Raw genomic sequence first — 18,021 nt, 5'->3', positions numbered from 1 at the left:
GATGCTTGGTTTCCTAGTGTCATGAACTCATCTTGTTTCCACTAAATAAAAGTCAGAGCTTTGATGCAAATGTTTGCATGTTTGTGGTAACTAGAAAAAATTGCATCCTAGTGATGATATTAGTTACATATATGATGTTCCTGCTTGTTGTTTATTATATGTGGTATCTATAAGTACCTTTTTTTAAAAAAAAAAACCCCATCCTCCCTCATTTGATGATTATGCACTGTATTAGAAAACCTGACACTATGACTTTCCAATATTAATGTAATTCCTCCTTTTTAGATAATTACCTGCCTTACTTACACTCTGCTCATCTGATCTTCATTCAGCTGAGGAATTGTTGGGGGATACCAGAGGATAGGGGAGGTGCAGCAAGGTTTGTGATTGTGATGTGGTAGAGCACAGGACTTCTTAGAGTTCTTCTGCACCATGAATAGAAGACATTTAGTAATGGCCTTTCAAAATGATAATCAGTATTTTTCACAAATATAATCAAAAACTAACCAGTCCATTAGTGGACTTCCCACCACCCAATTAATAAGTTTAATAATAAAGTAGCTGCATCACATGGAGCAGGAAGCACAGTGAGTTTGCTGAACTGCAAAGGGGCCAAACCCACAGAAGGTGCAGAGGGGCTGGCAGGGGCCTCTCTGCTGTAACTTAATCTGAAGAACAGATTAATTCTTTTCAAAGCCAAAGCAAGTAATGAGTTCTCTTCTAGTGTACCAGTGTTACACTGATTTATAAATGGCTGATGTTTTCATGTTGTGTTTACAGCCTGTACAATGGAGGGGCTTGATTATTTTTTTTTCATGTGTAAATGATAGATTAATTTTTGTGCTTTATTTTGGTTTTGCATATATGGCTATTAACACTTAATCTTCATAGAAACAATTTCCACCAACTGCAGAGAATGGTTTAGAAGTATAGGAAGGCCAAATATCGCTTGTTAACAGTTTGATTTTAGTATTGTGCATATCAAGGGCCTCTTTTAAACTTTTTTTTTTTTTTTCCTCCCAGATAGAAGTTAAAATAATGGAAAATGAAAGTATTTTTTCACAGGACACCTGAGCATCTCATCTTTTTATTAAGTATTTAAAGTGTTTTAAATCAACAAAACTGCTTGAAACAGTGTTTCCAAGTTAATTTCCAGTCAGTTTTGCAGAGCAGTAGCAGAGACAGCATTTGGCCAGGACAGGTGATTTGGGGATACATGGGAAAGACAATCATCATTTCGTGTTGACTTCGGGTAGATTTGCAGACAGGGAATTGATATTATTGTCTGAAATGTCTGAAATCCTAGCTACAAGTTGTGTGTGGATTTATTTATGAAAGTCTGCAGACATACAGAAGATTCTGTCTGTCAGTTTGTAGCCATGTCTGTTTTCCCCTTTAGGGGAAACCTGGTTTCTTCCCTAACCCAGCATCTTTTGGATGCTGTGATAGTGCAGGTTTCAGAGTTATATTTGAACACTGTGTTGTGGCCAATAAAAGCAAAGGGTAAGCTAGCTCAAAGTGTTTTAAAGAACTGTTGATCACAAGGACTGTCCCTTGACTATGAGGTGGTTTTAGTGTTTCTTTTTTATCAAAAGGTTTAACCTGGAAGGTGTTTCAGGACAAGAGTGATGAGAGCTTTGAAAGGTTCTGTATCATCTGTTTTGAGTGCATTATTTTTTAGTGACTGGTGAATCTGTGCACATCATTATACCTGTGGTTGGTAGTGACACAGCAGATGGCACATACTGTAGACATTGGAAGGAAATGCTGGAATTGATCTTGCTTTATGCTAACTTACATTACTAAAGGGTGTTTGGAAGTGTTGAGTTGTGTGTGTACACGCATAAACTTTTACATCCCTGTGACTGCGTGTGCACCTCTGTGTATGGAGAGAGGAGGGGAGAGATGGGAATTGTTTTGTGGGAAATGAAGGCAAAACTGGGCTGCCTCACAGAAAAAGACACACATGGATAAATGGTTCCAGTGTCAAGGTTGCTCAGGTGGTGGTATGGGTAACTTGTGCAGGAGGATGAAGCCTTTTCCTCCCTGCCTCCTGGCAGCAATAACCTGTCTGGGTGCTCTGCTGTTTCTGTGCTGCCTGCAGACTGAACTTGCATAGTATTGCAGGAAATGCAGTGTCTTGAAACAATTGCTGGTTTGTCCCTCGTTCAAGCACAACATGTTTTGATTTGTATGGAGACTATTTTAAACAGTGGAAGTTTTAGAAATACAAACATTTGGAAAGGGAAAATGCAGCTGTCTTCTGTTGCCTTAAATATTGTGCTCATCTGTAGCCTCTAAATAATGGATACTTAACTACATATTAAAGAATATGTTTTATAAACATATTGTTGCATATTGGTTCCCTAAACAAAGGGAAGAAGAGTGATATTGGCTTAGAGAAATACTTGCACTAAGTCATCAAACTGCAAAGCAGTGGCTGATGTACCAGGGTGGGAGTAGGAGGAGTCCCTGGTCCAGGGATTGACCTTCCCATAGCTCAGGTACCAGCTCTCTTCATCCACAAATCTGCTTGTTACTACTAATGACTACTAGTAATGATTTAGGATTTGTTGTAAATGAAGCTTGCAGCATTGTTTTCCTGTAACTGAGTCTGATTTGTAAACCTTTGAGTGAAACAAAAAGTCTTCTTTAAACCTTTTAAAGCAGATGTCAGTAAACATCTGTGTTCTTCCCTCATTTAATCACTACATCTAAATTGTAACTTTGGGATGTTTCCAAAGCCCTGTTCTCAATTCTTATATTTCTGATAATTTTATGATGAAGCATGCCTTTGTTCAGTGAAGTGGCTTAAGACTTTCTGCATTTCATATACATTATATAACCGAAGTGGCCAATTCAACATGTAAAATATACAGCTTTGAAATCTTCCACATCTGAACATATTATTACTCTTGGTTGTCCTAAGAATCTGTGACTGAAAGAACAAGGTAGAAATATTTGGTTATTAACTCCTCTTGAATGCTTGAGAAATGATACAGGAACAACAAGGAGGCATTTGAGCACAAAAAGAAAAAGCGTATGGAAGCATGTGTGGACATATCCTTAAACCCATCTGAAAGACATTTAACAAATAAAAATAGGAGCAAAAGAGAGGTGTTTGAGGTTTTGGGGGTTTTTTGTTTGTTTTTAATAAAAAGTTGCATTTACATTTATGCAAAGATTATGCTAGCAAAAATGTGCTTGTCTAAGACGAGCTAGCTTTAAAATAATTTTCTGCTGTGCCCTATAAGGGCTTACTCTTTTGAAAATAGATGTTACAGGAAGATAGACATTAAAGTCCCCGTCAGCTGAAATTAATTGGAAAACTTTATCTAAAAGGATATAACATCCTCAATGAGATGAGAACACTTTTTCCTTTTCCATCCTTTCAACCAAACCTTTGGACAGCTCTGATGTTTTGCAGGTTTTAAAATGACCTTGAAGTTTGGAAGGAAGTAACGGCTACATTTCAGGTGTTGTATTTATTTGATATCCATGCTTTGTTATGTCAATACTCTAAGGAACCTAAAACTGCCAAGTTTCATTTACAGTAGAACTTGCTACGCTTCCAGTTACTCTTTCTCAAAGCTGTGGCTCCCCCTGGCCCTGATAGATCTTGTCCAAGCAACTGGGACTTTGAGCTACAAGAGAATCACAAAGAGGAAAGTTTGAAAGGTTGTTTTATCTTGCTTACACAGCAGGACTCATGTATGGAAGGAAAAGTTCCCTGTTCAGGTATTTCAGTGTATTGTTTCTCTAGAACAAAATGCCTACAGATGCTGCAGAAAGTGCCTGCTGGTGGTCATAATCCTTAATTTAAATTAAACATTGCATTAAGCATTATGCAATAGTTGGTATCTGGAAAGGAAGTAAGTTTGCAAAATTGGAATGTTTTTAGAAGAAATGAATATGCAATTATTAAGACTGGAGAAAATGTAATAGAAAACAATCATTACCAGTATAGGATGTATTTATCTGTAGAAAATAAGGGTTCTTTGTTTCTCCCTTCTCTCCCTTCCAAGATGATTCTTATTTCAAAGAGTCCTCAGAATTTGAAACAGGAATCACAAATTGTGTCTGACATGGAGGTTTAGGGGTTGGTGCTTGTTTTGGTTTTTTAACAAAAAAAAAAATAAATTCTTTTTTTCATGCTACTTTTAGCAGCAGCTATTTTAGCTCCCTTTTCTGTATGTGCATGGTTATTGGCAGTGGTGTTGCACTATTACATTTTGTACAATGCACGTGATAATTATAAGCCTCTTGTTGCAGAAAAGTGTGATAAACAATATACCTGTTTACTAAAATTCTAAACTGCAAGATATATATTCTTTCAGTATGATGACATAGTTACAAAGTTGTTTTCTGTTGTTTCCTGTGTTATTTAAATGGTGGAATTTATGTTCAGAAAAACTTCTTAATAATATGAAAAATCTGCTATGTTACTGGAAAATGGGTGGACAAAATATCATAGACTGAGATCTTTTTAGTTGCTGTTCTATGGATGTGGTTTGTGTCCCAAACAGACATGAAAACTATTTTCTAGCAGATATACTGTCTTTATTGTAATCAATGCCTTCATTTAAGAGATCTGGACCTAAAATTAGAGTATTTTTGTCTCTGACATGAAGGTACAATGGAAAGTAGAAGTCAGGATACTTTCTGCCATTCTTTTTGCCTTCTTACTGTAGCAAGAACATTCACAGTCCTTACCCTCACAGCTGTAGGGAGCCTTCCAAACATACACAAGAACATAAAAAAACAAAAGCAGTATTCTGTTGGACAAGGAGAGAGAAACTTAGAAGAATTTCATATGGAGAATTTCTGAAAGCTGAAAAACTTTTGAAAGGGGCCGTGCTGTAAGACTTCCTTACTGTGGAGCTTTGGCTTTGGAAAGAACTTGGTCCTGGGCACCTGCAAGTGGCATAGCTACTTGGTTGCACTCTTATTGTGGTTTGGGTCACCATTATAACAAAGACCAGTGTGTAGAGGACTTGTTTTGAAGATTGCACTGTTGCTTGACACAACCACTGGTATATTTTATTATATTTTTAAATTTTTACTTATTGTTTCCCTTTACTTTTCAAGTTGCCTTCTCCCATCTTGGGCATGTATTCTATCAGCATTTGCTTCTTGACATGTTATGAAGGTTTCTGGTTTTTAAGCTATATCTATAAGGCTGACTGGAACATTACCCTCCTGATGTGACCTTCCACACGCAATACACAATCCATAAAAGCTCATGTAATATTTAAGAACTTAATACATTCTTTGCATAACATAACAGTGGTAGTACTGGCAAAACACTGCTGCAAGCAAAACTGCTTATACAAACAGATGATCTGTGTGCAGTGGAGCTAATGAAGCCTGTTTCCTATAGATTTGTCTTACATACATTAGCTGGCCCTTTAGTCCCCATGGAACACCTTTTGCTGCTTTTCCTCTGCCATGTGTGGCAGGCATTGCTGGGGGGCTGATGGTGGGTGCTGAGCACTGGCCTCTAGAACTGTGCCTCAGACAAGGCATCCTTCACTTGACCATGGATTTTTGCACAACATATAGCAGCTATGTGTATCTGCAACTTTATATCTTTTACAAAATTAAACTGAATTTCACATGCCTTTTAGAAGCTCTGCTCTGTGTTTGACCGATTACCTAAGCTCTGTTTCTTTAGGAAACCAGACTAAAGGAACCAGTGCAAGCTAAATTATCAGGCACAACGTGTTTTATCTTCTTGGTGGCTGTTACTTATGGTGCTGCCCATGCTCTCCTTTCCTCTTCTGTCACTTTGTTGTCTTTGGCTGTTGTGCAAACTTGGCACCAGATGAGCATCCTTGCCCCTTGACTGGCTCATGTTTAGCTGCTGGTTGGGCAGTCCACTGAACAGCCACTCCGAAGGAAAAAAAAATATTCACGTGCCCAGCATAGTTCTTTTCAGGGTATTTTAGTCAATGACTTTTCTGTGGTGTGGCTTAAATACAACATAGACCACAGCAGTGGGATACACAGTTGTTAGAGGACCTGATGGTCAAAGAAAGCACAGGGCAGTGTCAGTAATTTTTCTTGAGACCCTTTCCCTCCCTATGCCAAAGTGAATTCTTTTTCTTAATCCTGCCGGCTTCATCTTCTAGCACATTTTAGGTTTTGAATTGCAAGATTCCAAAAGTCCACCTTGTTTTGGACATCAAGGAAACTACACTTCATCATCAACTCTTGATTTGAAGAGTGCCATACTCAGTAAGAGCAGCAGCTTCAGTACCTACCTGTCAGATACTGTTTTGTCAAGCCCTTTCTAACAGTGTTACTGGCGCCCAGCTAGTATAGTATTAAACTTCATGTTTCAGAAGGAGACCTTGTTCTGTCTAATGTGTGTTTTGAGTAACTTTTTGAAATAAGTAAAGGATGAATATTGTAATTTCCTTTTGGGAGAGGCTTAAGTGTAGCTCAGTTACTTTTGTCGTCGCTGACACTATCATCACTCCGAGATAGTTAAAGTTCCTCTCTTGGTTAAGAAGACTTGGTGGCTGATGGTACAAGTGCATGTCATAGCATACGAGATTATATAGTGCAAGATTTTAAATTTAGTGTGATATTTATGAAATTATACAGTGTGATAAAGCTGTATATATTTTGTCAAGATTAATGTTTAGTGGTTGGTTTTAATCACTGATTAACCAAGACATCTTACTGAGATGTATCATATACAGATCATTCAGTATGCATGCTAAAGCATTACTCTGTATTACTGTATACTTTTAATTTTCAATTGATTTGTACTAGTAGTTTCTGAAGGGTTATCCTTAATACTAGATTTGACAACTGATGGAAGGTTTTTGTGTCATACTAATACAGTATTTATCATCTGATGAGATCATTGCTGTTACCGTTGCAACCAACTTTCATTACAGGGGAAAAATTTCCACTTGGCATGTTTTTGTTTTTGTTTTTGTTTAAATTTAAGAGCTATTGAATCAAAATGGCTGCAAATCCTGAGATGAGAAAAACTTTCATCTACTTTGACTTTAGCTTCTGTAATTATACAGTTTCTTAATGCTAGGTTGGTGTTAAAGTTATATCAGATAATTAACATGGCAGTTGATTAGTTTCCCATTTGAAATCATTTTCATTGAACAAGTGAAGATTAGTCCATTTAAGCTGCTAGGAACTTTAAAATACTTTATTGTCAGTCATTCAGGCTTTTAGTATTTCACTGAATGAAAATCTGAAGAAACAGCAGTAAAAGTTGGTTTGCCTGACTGGTCTTTATCATTTGAATTTAATTCACAGTTGTATCCAAACAGGGCTCCCCCTTCTCTGAGAGCCTGCCAGCTCTGTCCATATACTTCAAACTTGAGACAGCTCCATTGTTTTGAATCAAAATTACATTTCCTGTGTGCTCTTTCATCATCTTATATTTGCTATTATTACTACAGTTTCTAGAAATAAATGGGATGACAATTTTTTTTTAAACCTAATATATATACCGACAAATATTTCTCTGTTTAGATGGTACAATTAATAGTTTAGTCATGAACTGCCTCAGGGTTCGTTACAGTGCTCAGCATTATTTTTGAGGTTAATCCCATCACAGTCCATAGTGTCTTGATCACTAAATCAGTGGGAGAAAAAGGTTAGAGCTCTTGCTCTAAGCCTTACTTATATCTGTAAGACTTCTTTTCTTATACTGAAATTTTGTTTCTTTTTCCAGCTAAAAATTCTATTTGCCTGTGAAGTTTTAGATTTTAGGTTTTATAAATCTATCTTAATGTGGAATAATGCTTGGCAATATGTACAGTCAGAAATGTTTCAAATGTTCATTTTATTTATGGCATCTTGTCCAGATGCTGCCCTGCATCCGTCATCATGTGGGCATCGCCAGAACATTTACCACCCTTCTGCCTGGCCCCTGGCCCGCTCTGAATTCTGCTGTCAGGGAGCAGTTCTCATCTCACAGGCAAGACACTGACATACTGAAAGATGAAGGCATAAACCTAATTCCCTAGATGTTATATTGACTGTGTGTGTTTGAGGCATGACTTCCTCCTCCTCACAAGAAAAATTCATGTAGAAAATAGATGGGGTAGATATTTAATCTGTTTCATGTGAGACCAAGACAAAGTAACTTGAGTAAAACTATATAATAAATCAAACCAAGAAGCAGAATTAGATTTTGGATTTTTCTTCATCCAGTTGTGTGTCTGTCCACCTGCCTCTAGGTTCTGTGTCCCAACCTTGGCACTGTAGTGCTGAAGAACTTTTGCAAATGGGTTTTTTGTATTTCAGTTGTCAGCTGCAGTGTCAGTGGATTCTGAGCACCAGGCTTGAAGTTCTGGGAAGAAGATAATGCCAAATGGGGCAGTTTTGCAATTTATGGCAGAGAGAGAAGGTAGAAAGGTCAGGTCAAATGAGTGCAAAATTCTGGGATCTAGACATAGTAAATGTCTCTGGATGTAGATGAAAATACAGTCTTACTGCAACAGATTTATGGCAGATGTTGTAGACTTGTAAGATTTGTTATCTTGGTCTCCAAAGGAGAAAACAACGAATCAGAGCAGCTGATGTAGTTAATTTGATGTCAGAATGATGATGGTAGCTCAATGTGAGAAGCTAAATCTGTGGGTAAATAATTTTTGAGACCAAGTTCAAGTTGTAACAGATTCAACTGTTGCTTTTTGCCTTTTACCAAAGGCCTTCTCTTTTTACTTTCTTAAAGCACTACCTCTAATTTGGTTTAGACTGTTATTTCAGTTGTTCTTTCTGCTGTATGGTACCGGGTTTTTTTGTATTAAGGCATAGCAAACAACATCCAAATAATGAATGCTTTGCTTCTACCTTGGCTTTCCAAACTCCTTGTTACAATTTTGTCAACTTTATGACATTTCATTTGTTCTTATTCCCTCCTCTGTTTTCTTGGCGTGTTTTGCAGGATATGTTTTCCAGCACCTCTATTATCTTTTTTTTTTTTTTTTTTTTTTTTAATATATTTAATGCACTGTTGTTGTGAATTGAGGAAGTTTTTAATACAAAATCACTGCAGAACTTCCTTCCCACGCTGCTGCCAGAAGTTCTGCAGACTAGCTACTTAATTTGCACTGGCAAATTTTCAAAGGGAAGGTCAGCTGGCCAGGTTATTCCCCTGCAGGGCTTCTGTATGTCTTCCTTTTAAATGCCATTTTACTTCTGTCTGTTCTACTTTTTCCCCTTATTTGTCCATTGGGAGGAAAATCACTCCAGCTAAGCTGCATGATGTGAATCCTTGATTTAAGGTGGAACTCTCACAGTCCAGCATCTATCACGAGAATAGTTTCAAGGTAGTTGAGACTATTTGTATAGGGTTTTTTAACATGTTGTCAGAGAAAAGTAAATTAGCATTGTGAAGCTGGGTCAGGCCAACACAAGAGGAAGTGACCAAATTTGCCTGCAGGAATGAGGAGCCAGACCACAGTGCCCAAAAGGTGTGTGAAATACAAATTCCCAGAAGTATCTGTTCTGGTTATGTGGCAGCTACACTGTGACTGAGCTCCAGTGCTGATGTAATTCAGTTGATATAATGTGAGCACAGCTTCAGTGCACTCAAGTTTGGTCAGATTTAATTGCCTATGTTTAAATTGCTGACAAGCTGAGGGTGTTTGATTGTACCTAAAGGCACACGGGTCACCTGCTTCCCCCAGGGTGAGCAGTTGTAATGATTTCCAGCATGGGTGAGATTTACTGAATTTCAAACCACCATAAAAGTAATTGGAAAAACCCACTAAGAAAACTCCTTTGAGAAATAAATTGCACAATGAAGTTGTGTTGCTGGATTCCCCTTATTAATATGATTTGTATATGGTTATAGGTTTGATAAATATAAATAGTGAGCAGTATTTCCCTCTTTGAAGGATGGAGCCATAACTGTGCACACCACAATCATTGTTTGAAGTGGGAGCTGGTTACTGGGTCATCAGGGGAAGTGTCAAGGCCCCACGTGCTTCAGGGGTGGACTCTGAAAACTTGGTGAACTGAGCAGTGCAAATTCCAAAATAAAGATTGGCCCTGGCTATTGAATTCACAAGTTTCTTATAATTTTAAAAACAGAAACAGTGTTGTCTTATAAAGGCTGAAGTTATTAACTTGATGGTGAGTGAGGTAAGGTTTTATACACCTTCTCATTACTGCAGTCTTGAGGTAGGGAAGAAGACCCTGGGCCAGGAGTGGCTCTATCTATGTGGCATCAAACACAAACAGTGCTGCCAAGAGTATTAGAGAAGCATTATGAGAAGATCTGGGGTGAACTTGTGAGTATTGATCTTGTGAGATCCTGCATTCTCTGGCTTCATAGTAACAGCATTTTCTGGCCTGAAACAAAGGCAATTTCTTTCCATGTAAGCCTGACTCAAGGTTTAGCTGATTCCTCAGCAGGACTATTAGTAAAGGAAGGGGAGAGATCCAGACCTTCAGCCCTACAAAATTTGAAGCAGCAAACATGAGAGTCCCACTTACAATATAACACTTTTTAATGGCAGATACTTCTCCTGTATTTTCTATTTCATAAAATAACTACCAAACAAAAAAAATCTATGGGCTGCATCTTGGGTTTTGTAACTTGCAACTGTTGGACAGCTGTGTTTTATTCTTTATTGTGTCACTGCAAGAAAAGTTCTAGGATTTCTTTACAAAACTGACTTGTATTTAAGCTCGCTCTTTCTAGACTTAGTCATCTCTTGTTTCTTTCATTCCTCAAGAAAAACAAAATCTCAGTAAATTTTTCTGAAATTGAAAAGATGAAATTAGAAGTTTAGATTAATTAGAAGTTTAGATTTGGTCAAGTCAGTTTTGTTAAAACCCCTAACTGCTGTAGATGCTGTGTACTAGAGGAGGGGATACCTTAAATATTTCTTTCTACATACAAACTTGATGATCAATTTATTTTTCCATTATTTTTATATACCAGAGCTGAGAGCTGGCTTGGTTCCTCCTCCTTACAGGTGCAAACATCCAAATCTCATCCCCAGCAGTGTCACTCTCTTGTGCTGGCAGTCCTTGGCCTTCTGTCTGTGGCAGCAGCCTCTCTGACTGACCTCAGGGATGGGTTTGGTTTTGGCTTCAGTGAGTTTAAATGAGGTTGACGTGCTGTGAAGTTGAAATCAAACACATGAATTTGCTGGGCAGAAATTCATCCAAAGAACTTGTATAGTTTTACTTTGTGTTTTCCCACTGTACTTACACCCCAGGAAATGAGTTCTTAAGTGTAAGAACCTGGTGCTACTCATCATCTTCATTTAAAATTGTCTCAGTTCCTGTTTTTTCCCACCTTTACTTTCTGGGGAAAGGATGAAAATCTTCCTCTGTGGTGGGGATGCCTTTTTTTCAGTGCTGTATGTGAAGGGAGTGAATTTTGATGTGAATTTCATAACAGAAAGACTGTTATTGGTCCTTTAGGTTGCTCCATCAGTGAATTACCTATATGAGGAAGAAAAAGGGGTGAAAAGACCAAATCCTGTTAGGTGCCTTCTTGGACAGGACTTGGTGAAACTGGATCATCAGTAATTCTCCACTTAGTATTCACAAGAAAGCTGAACTAGGCATTTCAGGGTACAATGAAGAAAAACTTCTCTAGGTTTATTAAGTGTAGATTATAGCCCATCAAGGTAAATAGCAATGTTGTAATTACTGGGTTTAGTTTTATTTTTATTTCCTTTTGTTAGTACTCAGACTGCAATTAACATGGTCGAGCAGCCATTGTTTCCTCTTGCATTCCTTTGATCTTTCAGTGGTCCTCCTGAGATTGGGGCAACTGTGCAATGTATTTTCATCTCTTTAAAAGGAAATCACTTGAGCTAGATGAAATTTTGGTTGGTTTTTTTTAAAATTTATCCAAAAGGATTGCTTCCCAGATCTGTGTGCATGTTAGTAATGCCAAGAAAAATGTAAACACATACTACATGTGATTGTCAGTCTGGTGAATACAAACCCCTGTGGATAAACTCAGCTTTTAAGTAGGTGTGCACCTATATAATTATGTGCACTATAATAATTAGGTAGTGACTCATGCAAATGTCACAAAGACAAAAAGCTGTAAATTAGCTTTTTAGGGCCTCTTCATGGGTTTACTTTGTTCTACCTGCCCAAACAAAGGGTGACCAGGCTGCATTTAACCCTTGACTTCTGCTCGAGCTCACTGGTGTATTTTCATAATGTCTGGGGTTGTTCCTGAGCTTTTTCTTTTTTACTAGGTAGACGTGTTCATTATACACTGTTTAAGCTATGCAGAGTAGGATACTCAATGCAATCCCAAAGTAATCAAGAAATGCATTTAATTTTAAAACCTTTTGTTTGGAACTAGAAATTTTGGCAGTCTTCAGCCAGTCCTTGTTAATTGATTTCAGATGAGACACTGGTGAGGTAGGTACAGTTTTGGAGAATACGTTTGATTTAGCAAGTTCACTAGCAGAGTTGGGAAAATGTCCTATTTTGGCAGATCTGGGAAAATCTGTGTTTTCTTCAGTCAGGAGTTACCTTTTCATTGAGCTACTCAACCTGTAGAGCTGTTTCCTGATCAGATGTCCAGCCAAGACTGGAAAGGTGCCACGGTGTACTTAGCAGGTCTGCTGTCTGGGACCTGCATTTTGCCCTGGCATATTAATCAGTGACAAAGTAATCTCATTTATTTGCTTAAATGATCATGCAGCTTCAGAAGCAGCTCTGCATTATTTCACTTGTTTTGAAATCAAATGACCCTTTGGAAGGGCACTTCTGTTTGTCTTTTAGGGACAAGACACTTTACTATCTGTTAATAGGAAGTAGAAGCTTAAACTAGCTGTTGAAAAGTCTTTTATGTGAAGATTGCTTGAGTTTTTGCTTCTTTCTTTTGATAGATAAATTCCTTGTTTACTTTTCAAAGAAAATGGCTTGTAAGGAGTGAGGAAGTGTTACACTCTTCAGTGTATTTTAACAAAATATCTGTTTTATGTATGAAAATTCTGTTAACTTCAGGAAAGCTGCATTACTAATTTGTCTAGACACCCTGCTGCTCTTAGTACAAATTTTAAATTCTCTTCTCCTTCTTCAGCTCCCAAATAATAGAAATAAAATGAACTATCGACCTATTTTTAGGTACTGGATTAAAGAATGGGACTTCAGCTGTGATAGGAAGTGCAGTTAGCTGTGTCATATCCAGCCTGGAATCATAGATTTGAGAGGAAAGCATTGCAAGCTGAAGGCTGCATTAGTGTTACCTGCATGTGTGTTGTAACAGATGTTTAGCAGAGACTGCTTGTCAAAGGTACCTTGTAGGAACTTTTAAAGATGCTTGTTTGTTTCAGTACATTTTGCTTGCATCACTCATTTTTTCCATTAAGTCAACTGCAAACTGCATTACTGGGGACTCCAGCTGAAATTTGTGGTTAATAGGAAATAGATTAAACACAGGTTTTCCTATTTTTAGGGTTGCCAACAGTGATGTCAGTAGTTTTAATGACCCTTACCTCAGCTCACTGCAGTCCTAGCACTATCTATTAAAACATTTGTCTGCTGCACTGTTTTTTTATGTAGTTAAGGAAATACTGATGGGTGTTGATAAGAAACAATGGGGTATCCAGCCCATGATTCATTTTCAAGTATGGTGCTTCCTCCTTGAAACATGCTGGAATAGTTGTCTGAGGAGAGAGGAGATCCATTGCTTTGATAAAACAGTAACATTCTTTTAAGTCCACCAAGGAGCATTCGTGTGCTAAGATTGAGGCTGGAGTTTTTGACTGTAAGTTACACACAAACAGGAATTCCCTATATCCGAGGCCTTATAGGTGACTGTTCCCAGTGACCTTGGAGGAGCAGCTCTGCTCTCAGCATGGCTGTTCTGGAGGCATCTGTGTGCATTCAGACAGAACAGGCAGCACTCTAGCACAGGTTGTCGTTCTCAGTTAGATATTTTTTGTTTTGTGGAAAGACGTTTGTCAGAGGAATTGTGTGTGTGAAAATGAAGAACTAAAATGAATAATTTCGGGCAGTCTGTAGTAAAGATTCTAAATGTTTTTTCCTTCACAAAGTTAGAAGAAAAAAAAGCTGCCAATGTAGGTTTACCAAAGGGTGACTGATAGATTCCCATGTTGTTCTTCTGAATGATCTAAATCCATCAGATCTGCATCTGGTGATCGTCCAAATGATTCAAATTTGTAAGTTTGAAACTGCTCTGGTGCCCTGCTCTGTCCTGTCAGACCTGCAGCTGAAGTTTGTATGAAATGCAGATTGTAACTGCTCATGTCCTGCATCATTCTGGCTCTTCATCCCAAATCTGAAACTCTTGGATATTTCAGCCTGCTGTGTTTTCCACTGTTTTTACACAGGACTTTAATATGTGAGCATCTGGTTTTCTGTAACTGTGGGTTTCCTCAGTATTATTTTCTTGGTGAATTCTTCTCGGAAGTGATTTGTTTTTCAGATAGGGTTGGTATTCTCTCTCTCCCTTTGCTCTTCTGATTTTTGCCTCTGGGAACGAATGCCCACTAGTAGCAGTTGTGATGACTTTTTAGCCATATTGGTTGAACTGGTGAGGAATTGGATTGGACAGGCTGTTTTGTTCAGTACATGATGTATTTGAGTTTAGGTGACCTGAATAGCAGCGAAGAGGCGCAATACTTGGTCCTGATACTGCAAATTATTATTTATGTACTTAGCATCTGTTAGCAGAATGAAGTCTAGTGACAAAGAAAAGCTGTTACTTGATTTCTTCTTGTCCTGGATGTGGAGGGCAGGTGGGGCTGTGGGGCCCTGCTGGTGAGCACCAAACATTTGGGCCTGCTGGGTGGGACCCAGGGGTGAAACACATGCCTTAGATACACAGCACACAAATCAAGCACACTTTGCTATTTGAATAAAGCCATTTAGTCTTTTGTTACTCATTTTTATAAATAAAAGTATGGCATTACTGGCTAATTTTAGGTCCAAGATAGCTGAAAGCTGCAAAGCTATGTGAAGCCGTATATAGATATTTGGGTAGGAACATTCCATTAGGTTGCAATGTGAGTGCAGAAGAAAGTTGTAAGTAAATAAGAGATCTGTGGGATAATTCTCCAAGGAGTTTTCACAGCATACCACACATCATTTACAGGGATAGGCTTTCCTTTCACTTGAAGGACCACACAAAGTATATTCTGTTTATTGGGCAATTAAAGAATATAGGGCAGGAGGTGTTTTCAGTTTTTACTTCTGCATGTCTATGGGAAGCCTTTTTTTGTGCAGAAGAAAATACACCCTATACGTATCTTTTCAAGAGCATGTTAATATCAAATATAGAAATAGGCACACTTTTATGTAAAGTCTAAGCCTTGCTTCATCAGATTTTAGGCGAAACTCCTGAAAAGTAAATGGATGTTAGTCCTCTAACCCCAGTTAAAACAAAAATAGCATTCATTTCACTGGTGTGTTGTTCAGTGCCCAGTGGATGTGGCTTCAGTGCCAGGAGAAGAGGACGTTGCTGTGGTCTGAGTTGGCCTTGGGGCACAGTGGGGAGGAATCTCATGGCTCTTCCATGGGTAACCTCAGTCCTGCATCCTCAGCAGAGACACATCTGCTACCGGATGGCTGGCAGGACACAGGACAGACTGGCATGGTCATCATCAGAGCCCTGTGTGTGTAAAACCAACAGAAAAGTGAAGCTGAGAGGACTTGGTGTTGTCAGAGACAGTTGCACCATGTGCTGGATCCAGGAGAACAGAGCAAAGAGATGAGGAGGGTCAAAGGCTGCTTCTGCCATCCATTCCCCAGCAATCCTGTGCTGTGCACTGCTAAGGTTTCAGGACCTTTTTGTTCACCTAGTCTTCTCTCAGAGAGAGAAGCACCATGTAGGTAAATTAATAGAGCTTAGCAGAATTTTCTGGATACAATTTCTTTCTCCAAGTGTTTGTCAAAAGGGAATGGGAATGCTGCACCCCTAATGCTCTGTTCCTTGGTTGTCCTTCCCATGCAAGCTGTGGCATTTGCATGGCTGGGAAGCCCTACAGGGAGGCCTGATATCTGTTGAGTCTTTCTTACAGTGGGTAGAAATACCAACAGCAAGCTAATGGTTTGAGCTTTTCTTTCTCTTCTCACAGGAGCTTGTCAGAGTCAATCAATATAGACACTGAAATTGGTTTTGCTTAGGTGAATCTCTTGCAAGTTTTAAATGTATTTCTGACTGCTTTGAATTTTATTGCCAACATCTGTTTTAAATGCTTTTGGGATTCAGGTGCTTGATTACGATTCAACTGTGCATGCCATAATTTTTCAAGGTGCTAACATTTTCAGTTTGGATGGTAACTCTCTCGAAGGAAAAAAAAAGGGGGGGGAAAGAAAGGAAATAATTCTAGAGGAGCTTTTAAAGTGCTCTTGATGCTGATTTTCTCTCTCTTTCCATTTCAGAATGATGACCTATACAACCTCAGCAAATCCTTCTTTTAACTCATGGGTATCAAGACTATAAATGTTTCATGCTCTCACAACTAGGACCTCACCTCCTCCTCCTCCTCTTCCTCTGTAAATGGGTACGATGCATCCAGTTCAGTTTGTTTACTTTACACAAACCTCAGGAGTTAGTTGACTGAGCTGCACATCCTGTGTTGTGCCAAGCAGAAGCACTGTGACACCTGGACAATGAGTCTCTCTTACTTCATCCTCTACCATAAGGACTGATGTGCCCACCACTACGTCATGGTGAGAATGGGTATTTTACTAGCACATTTACACAACTTCATTTGCTGCTGAAAACCTTATGACAAATCATCATTGTAAATTATTACATACAAAACTTAATGTTGGTTGAAGAGTATTAAATATTTAACATAGGTTTTGATTTATACATGTACTTTTTTTAATTAAAATGTAACTTTTCCTACAGCACATCTTTTTTGATGTGGAACTGAGGTATACTATATTCTGTTGTAAACAGAGTGGGAAACCTGCTTAAAACAAGGCTTCTGAGAATAGAGTAGGGTACTATTCTTGTTTTAAGATTGTAATTCAGAAAATAATATAATATGAGTCATTGGTCCCTGGGCCTTGATTGTACAGTCATATTTACTGATACTATCAGTTGTAAGATAACCCTGATGTTGAGCTGAGTTCTTTCCAAAAGAAAAATAATTTTGTACTGCTTGTAAAATGATAGCCTGTATTAACTACAATGAAGACAAACATTACTGTACATGGTATTTACAAATGTCAACTTGAATTCATCAATTGCACAGAAACTGAAAAAAAAAAAACAACAGAAAAAAAGAAATCAAAGTCTTCCATTGTATATATTGTAAAGGAAAAAAAAAAACAACCAACAGAAAACCACAAAGCAAAATTAAAACAAAAATGGGTGAACTTTTCAAATTGACTCTTTCTCTGGAATGAAAATGTGGGTGTTTGTAAATTCTGGAAATCTCTTCTATATGTAATAAACTAGATACTGTTTTATCTGCTGTAGTGTTTTTTGGGGTTTTTTTGGTTTCTTGGTAAGTTGTCTCAAATTGTCCCACCAGGTTTCCATCTTGTGTAATTGAGAATGGCCGTGGATCACCATGGTTTAAGAATAAAGTCAACTGTAACTAGGTGTAGTAGGGAGTATGCTTGCTTGTTGAATTACTTCATGAAAGCTTTTCATCTTTTTCTGGAGAATCTTCAGGATCCAGCCTTCCTTCCACTTAGGTCGGTGGAAGAGTTCACAGCAAGTGAAATCACTGGAAGCCATAGCAACACTTCAGCATAAAATTTAAAAATAACAGCCCAGATGATTACCTGGAAATCAGTGCAAGAGGAAGGATGAGGAAGAATTCCTCTGTGACTCTCCTGTGCTCCACTCTAGTTTTATGCAGATAGAAACTACTTTGTGCAGAGCATTTCAGAACCTTAAATCTTTTGGGGACTGGAAAAATTCTGACATCATGGATTTCCAAGTAAAATGTTGTTGAAGTAACATGTTGAAGTGATAATTGAACTTGAAGCCATATCAGGACCCTGTTGGTCCCTCCTCCTGCTTCTGCAAACTCCATGGACCAGTGCACCTTGAACAAGATTCTT

General features: G+C 38.2%; 1 protein-coding gene across 1 annotated transcript in view; it reads left to right on the top strand.

The window, feature by feature from the left end:
* IRS1 (insulin receptor substrate 1) overlaps positions 1 to 17,423 on the top strand; it is a 53,692-nt gene extending 36,269 nt beyond the window's left edge. The window contains exon 2 of the mRNA XM_030456228.1: positions 16,378 to 17,423. The gene's annotated coding sequence lies outside the window, so the exon portion shown is untranslated. The remainder of the gene's footprint in view (positions 1 to 16,377) is intronic.
* Positions 17,424 to 18,021: the final 598 nt, after the last annotated feature.

This window comes from Calypte anna, chromosome 9, assembly GCF_003957555.1.
Source record: "Calypte anna isolate BGI_N300 chromosome 9, bCalAnn1_v1.p, whole genome shotgun sequence".
Classification (NCBI taxonomy): domain Eukaryota; kingdom Metazoa; phylum Chordata; class Aves; order Apodiformes; family Trochilidae; genus Calypte; species Calypte anna.
Note: the sequence above shows the minus strand (reverse complement) of the source record. Positions and strands in the feature narration are given on the sequence as shown.